Raw genomic sequence first — 9,412 nt, forward strand, 5'->3', positions numbered from 1 at the left:
GTATATGCCTTCAAGACACCTGTCGACTTATGACGACCCCATGAAATTCATATGCCATTATTACCTGCCTGTAAATCTTTTCATATCTCAATAGCTGTAAAATCCTTATTCATCCTTCTCCACATGGTGTGTGTATCCTACCTCTGAAACTATAACATATAACCAGATTTTCCCTTTCTTCTAAAATATATCCTACATAGTAAGTATTCTAATCAGACCCCAAGGGAATATACCTGATTGCTGGCTTATTTGAGAACAGTATTCCTCACTGTTGACACAAGCCCCTGGCTAATGGTTAGCATCTTCCCCAGCTGACAAATTAACATACGCCTTCCCTCAATGAACCTGCAATTCCTTACACAAGGTAATCCAGCTTGCTTATCTGAGACAGCTGTAAACTCTCATTGTCAACAGAACTGATTTACATGCACACTACTCCTGAAAGAAAGTGGCTGAAATTCAAGTTAGTTTGTCTCCTTAGATCAGAGCTGGGGAATTGTGCTCCTCAATATGCTTTTGGCCCAGAGCTTCCATCAGTTCTAACCAGCTTAGCCCAACAATAACTGGAAAACCTCACCATCCTTCTTCTTGCTTTGGAGTTCTTGTAGCTTGGTCTTCAGGATCTGACTTTTCAGGATCTTCCAGGAGAAAAAAACTGAAATATATAAAGAAAGCAATGGCAAAGAGAAGGGACATCATAATTATAACCTAGGCTGCATCTGCACTGCAGAAATAATGCAGTTTGACACCACTTACTGCCATGGCTCAATGCTTTGGAATTATGCGATTTGTAGTTTTGTGAGATATTTGGCCTTCTCTGTCAGAGAGCTCAGGTGCCACAACAAACTCCAAATCCCAGGATTCTACAGACTGGAGCCATGACAATTAAAGTGGTGTCAAACTGCATTATTTCTGCAGCGCAGATGCAGCCCTAGACTTGTATAGGCCAAATTCTGCCCCTTTCATAGGACAAAGAAATACATTCGAAACAGGTATTTCAAAATAAATAATTGAATGGTAATGTCTATTCGGTGTGCAAACAAAGAATAAGAGAAAAATGACTTTAACCTGTGATGCTAACACTGGTGTTGCTATCAGGAAATGGATCACAACAAACTCTCTATATTTAAAGTGGGGTTTTGGTTTTTTTGCCATTTAACCCCCTCATGAAAACAAAAGTTACAAAAATGATTTTAAAAAACGAAAAATGAAATGTCTATGACTTATTGATAAAATAAGATCAGATAGTTATTGGGCAGAATAATGTTGTTTTCTTAAGGGCTGATTTTTATCTATCCTGCTACAGGTTCTGCTGCCTGGAAAGACAATTCTTTCCCAATTGTAAGCATCAGTATACAGGCTGGGTTTTACTAGACCTGGGAAGCATCTTACATTTATTCAGAGTCCAACCTCCATTCTCATTTCACTCGTTTCATATTGGGTGGAGAGCCTTTCTTTCCTCTTCTCTCATGGAAATCCATGTTCATCTATTTCTGCTTTTTGTCCAGCTCTGTTTCTGCTTCCTGTTCTAATCTGACAAAGTTGTTTTACTTCTAAACCTAGTTTCAGTAGCAAACTGAATGAAGCAAAAAAAAAAAAAAAAAAAAAAAAAGTATTTTAATACGTACAGTTGATTTTGTTTTACATTGTAGGCCATTTTCCATCTCAGTCTGGGAACAAATGCAGGATATGAATCAAACAAACAAACAAACAAAAGTATGCATATTTTTATAATGTGTGCATAATCTATACATTTTCCTCAGAGCACATTTGCGTGCATTTTTCAAACATACTATTTTAAACTATGTTCATTTTTCAAATGTAATCATGATATTATACACAAACAAATGGCAAAGCTAAAACATGTACAGATTTCTGAGGTGAGATGCACTTCACCGTGTTCCCAGTTTTGGAAGATATGGGCAAAATAGATTTTTCCCCCCCTAGGGAACTGTGAATCCAGCCCATTTCCAATCCATCTTTATCTGCAGCTATGTCCACGTTGGCCCTGAGGAGGGTTTATGCTTGATGGTCCATGTTGGCTCTGAGGCCCACTTGGCTCAGCAAAGTCTATTCTGGTTGCAAACTCCTCTTGGCCAAGTGGACCAAGTTTGACAATATGAAAAGGATCTAGAAGTCTTAGTAGACCACAAGCTGAACATGAATCAGCAGTGTGATGCAGCAGCTAAAAAAGCTAGTATGATTCTAGGCTGCATCAAAAGGAGTACATTTAGATCGAGGGACGTTATAGTACCACTCTATTCTGCTTAGGTCAGACTTCATAGGGAGTCTGTGTCCAGTTCTGGGCACAACAATTCAAGAAGGATCTGGACAAGCTGGAGTGTGTCCAAAGGAGGGTGCCCAAAATGGTGAAATGTTTTGAAACCATGTCCTATAGGGAGCCACTTAAATCTGGTTATGTTTAGCCTGTAGAAGAGAAGGTTAAGAGGTGACATGATAGCCATGTTTAAATATTTGAAGGGATGCCATATGGAAGAAGGAGCAACCTTGTTTTCTCCTGTTAGAAACTAGGACATGGGGCAATGGATTCAAACTACAGGGGGGAAATATTCCACTATTCCACATTATGAAGGACCTCCTGATGGTAAGAACCTTTTGACAGTGGAACATGCTACATAGTAGTGGAGTCTCCTTCTTTGGAGGTTTCTAAACAGAGGCTGGCTAGCCATCTGTTTGGAGTACTTTGATTGTGTCTTCCTGCGTGGCAGAACAGGGTTGTAGTGAATGACTCTTGTGTTCTCTCCCAACTATGTGGTTCTATGAAGACACAGCTACACAAAATCATCCCAGCAGCTAGTCATCAGAACACAACTTCCAATATTTCAGCACCATACCTGTAGAGACAAAAGTAGCTTGCATCACCAATCATGGCAACTAATATCAGCCCCAGCTAGATTATCTTTTCTGTGGACAGAGACAGATGGTGGCTTTAGTGTCAGTGGTTTGATGACCAAGTTTTAGTCCAACTTCAAAGAATACATTTGAGGTGCTGAAGGCTCAAATAGGTCCATCTCCTTCTTTCCAAAATGGATTCAACACCTTGGATAGCTCATTTAAAGTTGAGACAAAACTTGGGGTGGATTCATTGCCCCAGTGGCACAGAAGGTACCATTCATCAGAGACTACAGATACAGAAGAGATGAAAGGATATCCGCTGGGTAACACAGGTTCATAAAATGACCCCAAGGCTACATAGCAATCTAAAGATGCAATTCTATTTATACTTACTTGGGGGGAAGCTGCACTGATTATTGTGCACCTTATCTTGTAGTAGACAAGCGTACTATTGCCCTGTAAAACAATCAATTGCAGGGGATATGGCTTACACACACATGGATCATTTCTTCCTTGATAACTCCTACTCCACAGTTACTTTGCACATCAAGAGCAAAAATGGGGTTGTCTATCACACATGTATTCCCAAAAATATAGTTCAAGACAGTAATCTAAATACAGCTCCATGACACCCACACCAGAGATCACTGTGTTTTGGGGATCCATGCTTGCAGTCCCCAGTGGAGACATCAATGCAATAGCTTACTAATTGTAGAACTCTGCACAAGATTAGCTGAGATATAACTAACATGTTTTTCATTTTATTTTTACAAAAAGTAGACAGCTAAGCCATTTCATAACACCCACAGCCTACTCCGCTCCCAATCCTGGTCCCACTTATATTTTCATATAAAAAACCAGAGCTTCAGAGCAGATGCTGGAGCTCAGAGGTGGCATCTGACCTCATCAGAAGTTGGATCTCCTTGCAGATTGCAGTGACCAGGGCTGGCCCAAAATATGTTTCTGCCTGATGTGAAGGACATGATGGTGCACCCCTCCCCACCCTAGGTAAGAATAGCCTTGACAAAGAATGGGGTATAAATAAATAAGTATTATTATTATTATTATTATTATTATTATTAAGAAGGCGACTGGATTGGTAGCTGAAGTTAACTCCAGTGCTTCCAATGAGATGGGGTCCTGACCCACATCTGATGCAAGAGTCTAGGAGCCCCAAGGGAGGTTGTGTGGTGTGCAAACAACTTTCCCATCCCAAGAAGGAAAGAGTTAGGAGGCTGCTGCCACTTTTGACCCCCAGCCCCTGCTGCTTCAGGTGATCACCTAATGGCAGAACCAGCATTGCTAGCAACTTGGTAGAACACAAAGTGGTGGTGATTCTCTGTGTTCTTTCTTTCCTCCCTTCGTCTAGTTAGACTTGGAAAATACTATAACATCCCAAATACATGATGCAAGCTTTTGAAGCTCCACTAGCTTCTTCATCAGGCAAAGGTGTTAAAAAATCACACGGGCAGATTTTTTAAATACAATGACAATGTTAGTAACAGCCCTGCATTTTTTAAAGGTGCTGTGTTCTTTGCAGGAATATTTATGCAAGCAAGTCCCTCCACCTTCTGGCCATGTGATACTGGGAACAAAGCATCCTAAAACCAAATAGTCCATTTTGGGGTACCAGAACTACAGAACAAATTGTGCTGTTGGTTTGGGGCAGTATTGTAGCAAAACATTTGAGAAACGGGACGTCTCTCCCTGCCTCCCCCTCTGCTGCCACCATCTTACAACATTTGGGCCCAAATGACTCAATTACACATTTGCTGCCCTCAGTAAATTCTGGATGGATTGTTCCTTTACCTACAGGCTATGATAACTCTTCCTCTCCCCCGCCCCTTCTCTCTGAGATATGCTAGGCAGCTTTTAAACGGCAAACCGTTACAATTTTCCACCTCATTTCCCATCTCGTCTACAGTTAATTTTTACCAGCCCTGTCTATTTATTTACTTGTGCCGCTCTGGATGGCAAGGTGGGGGGGAAGGAGTCGGCATCCAATTTGCTGCATCTGGAGTGGGGTGTGTTTACAGAATGAGGAAAGGGGGAGAAAGATTAGGTGTTGGGTGGCGAAATGAAACCGGTGTCTCCTCCCCTCTTTAATTTGACAAAATGAAAAGAACAGCTTAATTAGAATCATCTGGAAAATAGCAAGTCACGTCAGGCTGCTTCCCAGGGATGCGGATGGCATGGCTGGGCCGGCTGGGAAGGCGGAATGAGCCGCTGGGGCCTACCCAACCCAGTCTGTTCTCCCATTGCAGTCTGCAAGCTATTTGCCTTTCCCTGCAAACGAACAGAGCAGATGTCCCTAATTATAGGCAGGGCCTAATTGGATTTATCAGCAGTTAATAGGAAATTAAGCGCTAAAGCTTCCGAGCATCCCTGTAGGGGAGGCAGTTAGCACGGGTGCCTCAGGAAGACGCTTCCCGGGGCTGTGTGTAGTTTGTGCAGCCATTTCAACGTTGCTTGTTTTCTTTTCTTTTTCTTCCCAGATGCCCTGATCCTTTTTGTGACACTACTCAGTGGTCACATTTAACTGCATGCTATGGAACACGGGCAAGTCAAAACTTGGGCAAGTCACATTCTCTCAGCCTCAGAGGATGGTGAAGGTAAACCCTCTCTGAAGAAATGTGCCAAGATAAACCTGTGATAGAGTCACCTAGAGTCGCCAGAAGTTGGAAATGACTGGAAGAGAACAACAATAATGGAAAATGTTGCTTGTTCGTCCCTGTGGTCCGTCCTCTTTCTTCCCCTCTGCTTTTTAAAGTTGCTAGTTCATATATCTAAAAAGTCTAGATTGGGAGGGGGGATGACTGGACGGAGCAGTTTGTAAAATTTGAGAAGATGGTGAATTTTACTATGAATGTTAAAGGAACTGTCCAAGGTCCTGTACTGCATTTCCCAAATGGGTTCAGAACCTTGGACATTGTTGTTGTTGTTGTTGTTGTTAACTGCCCTCAAGACTTCAGCTCATGGTACCCCTGTGGAAGCAACATCTCCAAGACTCTCAGTCCTCCACTGGTCTGCTCAGATCTTGCAGGCTCAGGACCATAGCCTTCCTAACTGAGTCCATCCATCTAGCAAGCAGTCTTCCTCTCTTTCTACATCTTCCACCTTTCTTAGCATTATTGTCTTTTCTAACGTTTTCTCATGATGTGGTCTAATGATAACAGCCTCAGCTTCATCATCTTGGCTTCCAATGAGTTTTCAGGTTTGATCTGTTCAAGGACTCATTTGTTTGTCTTTTGGGCTATCCATGGTATCATCAGCACTCTTCTCCAGCACCACATCTCAAATGAGTTGATTTTCTTCTTATCCGCTTTTTAAAGTTTCCAGCTCTCACATCTGTACATGAGGATGGGGAATATAATGGCTTGTATGGTCCTCACTTTAGTACTCACTGGTATATTTTAACACTCTAGGTTTTTATTCAGTTCTTTCATAGCTACCCTTTCCATTCCTAGTCTCCTTTTGATTTCTTGACTGCAGCCTCTTCTCTGATCAATATTTGATACAAGGTAAAGGAAATCTTTAACTATTTCCTCATTATCTACATTGAATTTGTGTAGTTCTGCTGTCTCTTGGACTGCTCCTTTAAAATTCAGATTAAAACTGGATGTTGTTAGAGATTTTATAAGTATCATGTTTAGAACCCTAGCATTTAGTGTGTAAGCTTTTGTTGATCCATTAGATAAAAGAGGATCACAGTTTGTGCTTCTGCCAACAGAAAGATACTATTAGTGAAGACAGGTTGTGGTCTTTGTGGTAAAGGCTATTTCTCAGGATAGCTCTGCCCAGCTGGTAGGCAAGTCACATATGCAAATTGTAATGGTCAATTTCTTTCTCTGTCCATTAACCTTACAGAAAACAGGGAAGCATGCTATAGCTCATGCTTAAGTTCCTTTTGTGGTTTTACAGTGTATCAACCCTTAACAATTCTATTCTTTTTTTGTAACTGAGTATGGTTATGATTGAGGGACAATCAGGATGGCCTTTTTGGATGATTTTAGTGCTCTAATCGACTCATAAAGGAAGATTGTTGTTGTACAGTGGGCCATTATTATCCATGGGGGTTTCATTCTGGATCACTCTGCACTTACCTGGCAGGGGAGACACCATGATTACGAAGGTGGTTTTCCCAGGGTGAGGTTCATCCATTGCACTCCGGGTGTGTTGACCCCTGCGATTTCTCCAAATGCAGGAAAGTCAACTGCATAATTTGCAGGATCTCAAGTCCTGCTGTTTTTGATGGTGACGTACACATGTGGTGCCACTCTGCTGGGACTGCATGCATGTGTGGCCATTAAATTCAATGGTGTTTGCCATCCGCAGATGCTCAGATCCCTGGATGGCAAGTCCACAGTTGGAGTGGGTGCACTGTGGTTGTATGACTTCAAGTCATTTCTGACTTATGATAACCCTAAGGCAAACATATTGTGGAGTTTTCTGGCTGTGTTACTCACCTAAGGAGGTGACCCAGTGGGTTTCCATGGCCGAGCAGGGAATCGAACCCTGATCTCCAGAGCTGTAGTCCAACGCTCAAACCAATACACCATCCTGGCATTCCATAAAGGGAGATGCGACCCTTCAGATAACCTGGACCCAAATCATATACAGCTTTATGGGTCAAAACCAGTACTTTGAATTTGCCCAGAAATGGACCAGCAGCCAATGAAGCTGTTGCAACAAGGGAGTTATGTGCTCCTTGTAACCACCTCTAGTTAACATCCTGGCTGCAGCTCTTTGGATCAACTGATGTTTCTGAGTCGTTTTTGAAGAGACACCCACATAGAGCACACTATAATAATCCAAACAGGCTACATTAATCTTTGCTCATATATCTTTTCCTTAAAGTACCCTATGGTTGGATTTTAAACTGTCAAAATTTCTCACGGAGGACTCAAGCTTTTTAAGCCAGCCCCTTAAGGAAAGCCATGTTGTCATGGTTGCCTCTAAATATGTTACCAAGACTGGATGTGATTTTGTGATGTCTGCAAATTCCATAACTGCTTGCAAGCAATGAGTTATTTTCAGTTGATTAATTCACATTATGATTTGTGATGTAACTGTAGCTATTGTAGTTACTTTCATGGTTACATCCAGTATAAGGCTTCACTGCTCCAGCATGTTTTGTATCAGAGGCCAGTAATTTGTCAAATACTTTCCTGAGTAATTAAATGCACATATTTTGGTTACTTTTGAATAACAAGAAAGTTAGAAGTTACTTTTAAAAAAAATGCTGCTGTAATAGTAACACAGGAGTTTATCACACTGAGAAAAAAGACGGAAGCACAATTTGGCAAAGATTATCACATGACGTCATGGGACATTGCAAATATCCCGTGATTATTCTGTGAATAAAGAGGAATTGTAGTGACACTTTTTATTCATGGGAAAATCCCGTGGATAGAAAGTGGTGTTATAATTCCTCTTTATTCATAGGATAATTGTGGGATATTTGTAACATTGAACGACACTGTGTGATAATATTTTCCAAATTACGCAATATTGACAGGCGCATCCTGTGATGCTCCTGTCTTTTCCCCCAGTGGGATAAACTCCTAAGTATGGGGACCTTGGAATTGTCTTAAGTTACTTTTAAAAAGTAACTTTCTAAGCTCTGCTGACACCTGATTCTTGCATCTCCCACCTAGCCTTGTTTTCAAAAGGTGGGGGAAAGCCATAATCCAACCCCACATCTCTAACCCCCCCAAACCAATTGATTAATCACCCCTATTTCTCTTGACATCTCTGCAAAAGGTCAGGAGACATTGCAGGTAATTGAAAATACCACACTGGAGGCCGATCTATACATCATTAAGGGGCACAATTAGCATCTGCACTTTTGCAAAAGGAGTTGCAAGGAGGGAAAGATGGTGGCGAGGGCTGGGAACGAGAAGTCAACATACCCTCCCTGCTCACACACCCCTACCCCCCACTCACGCACTTTGCAAAATATAGCTAAAATGAACAGGGCATTGTGTGTTTGTACATTCGTTGTGAGTAAGGCTCTGTCCCCCTCTCCCTTCCCTTTCTCGTGATCTGTACTGGAATCCATCTCCACAGAATATTAATTCCAGGGAGAATTAATTGATTAATTGATGTGATTAGCTGATTGGCATCTTGATGTAGCAGATTAAAACGAAAACTCCAATTTAATTAGGCTTGGCCATCTGGGCTTTCCTGCTGACACAGCTGGGGCCTGAAACAGGGAAGCGGATGGACAGGCCAGCAAATGAGAGAGGAGGGCTGTGCCACGCAGCTGTTTCTGGCGCACACATCCACCTGGGCAGCCATTACTCAGATGCTGCTGAACTGTATGCTCACTGTCTCGCTCACTGAAGGCAAGAGTGTGTGTGATGGTCTTCAGTACATCCAGGGTGAGATGTGGGAAGACTTATTTTAAATATTAAGGTTTTTGTACCACACATTTTTCCAATGTGTGTGTATGGGGGGACGCCCAATAATTTTGGGGAAGAAATCCGTCTCCTTTTGCCACATTTTTCCAGGGGTCCATTCCCACTATACAGTTATAGCACTATGATTCCACTTC

General features: G+C 41.9%; 1 pseudogene; it reads left to right on the top strand.

Annotated features, from left to right (window-relative positions):
* The first annotated feature begins 6,951 nt into the window (after positions 1-6,951).
* Positions 6,952-7,099, top strand: LOC149322737 (U1 spliceosomal RNA; annotated as a pseudogene).
* The last annotated feature ends 2,313 nt before the right edge of the window (positions 7,100-9,412 follow it).

This window comes from Sceloporus occidentalis, unplaced genomic scaffold, assembly GCF_023333645.1.
Source record: "Sceloporus occidentalis isolate IW3139 unplaced genomic scaffold, rSceOcc1.0.p SCAF_1, whole genome shotgun sequence".
Classification (NCBI taxonomy): Eukaryota; Metazoa; Chordata; class Lepidosauria; order Squamata; family Phrynosomatidae; genus Sceloporus; species Sceloporus occidentalis.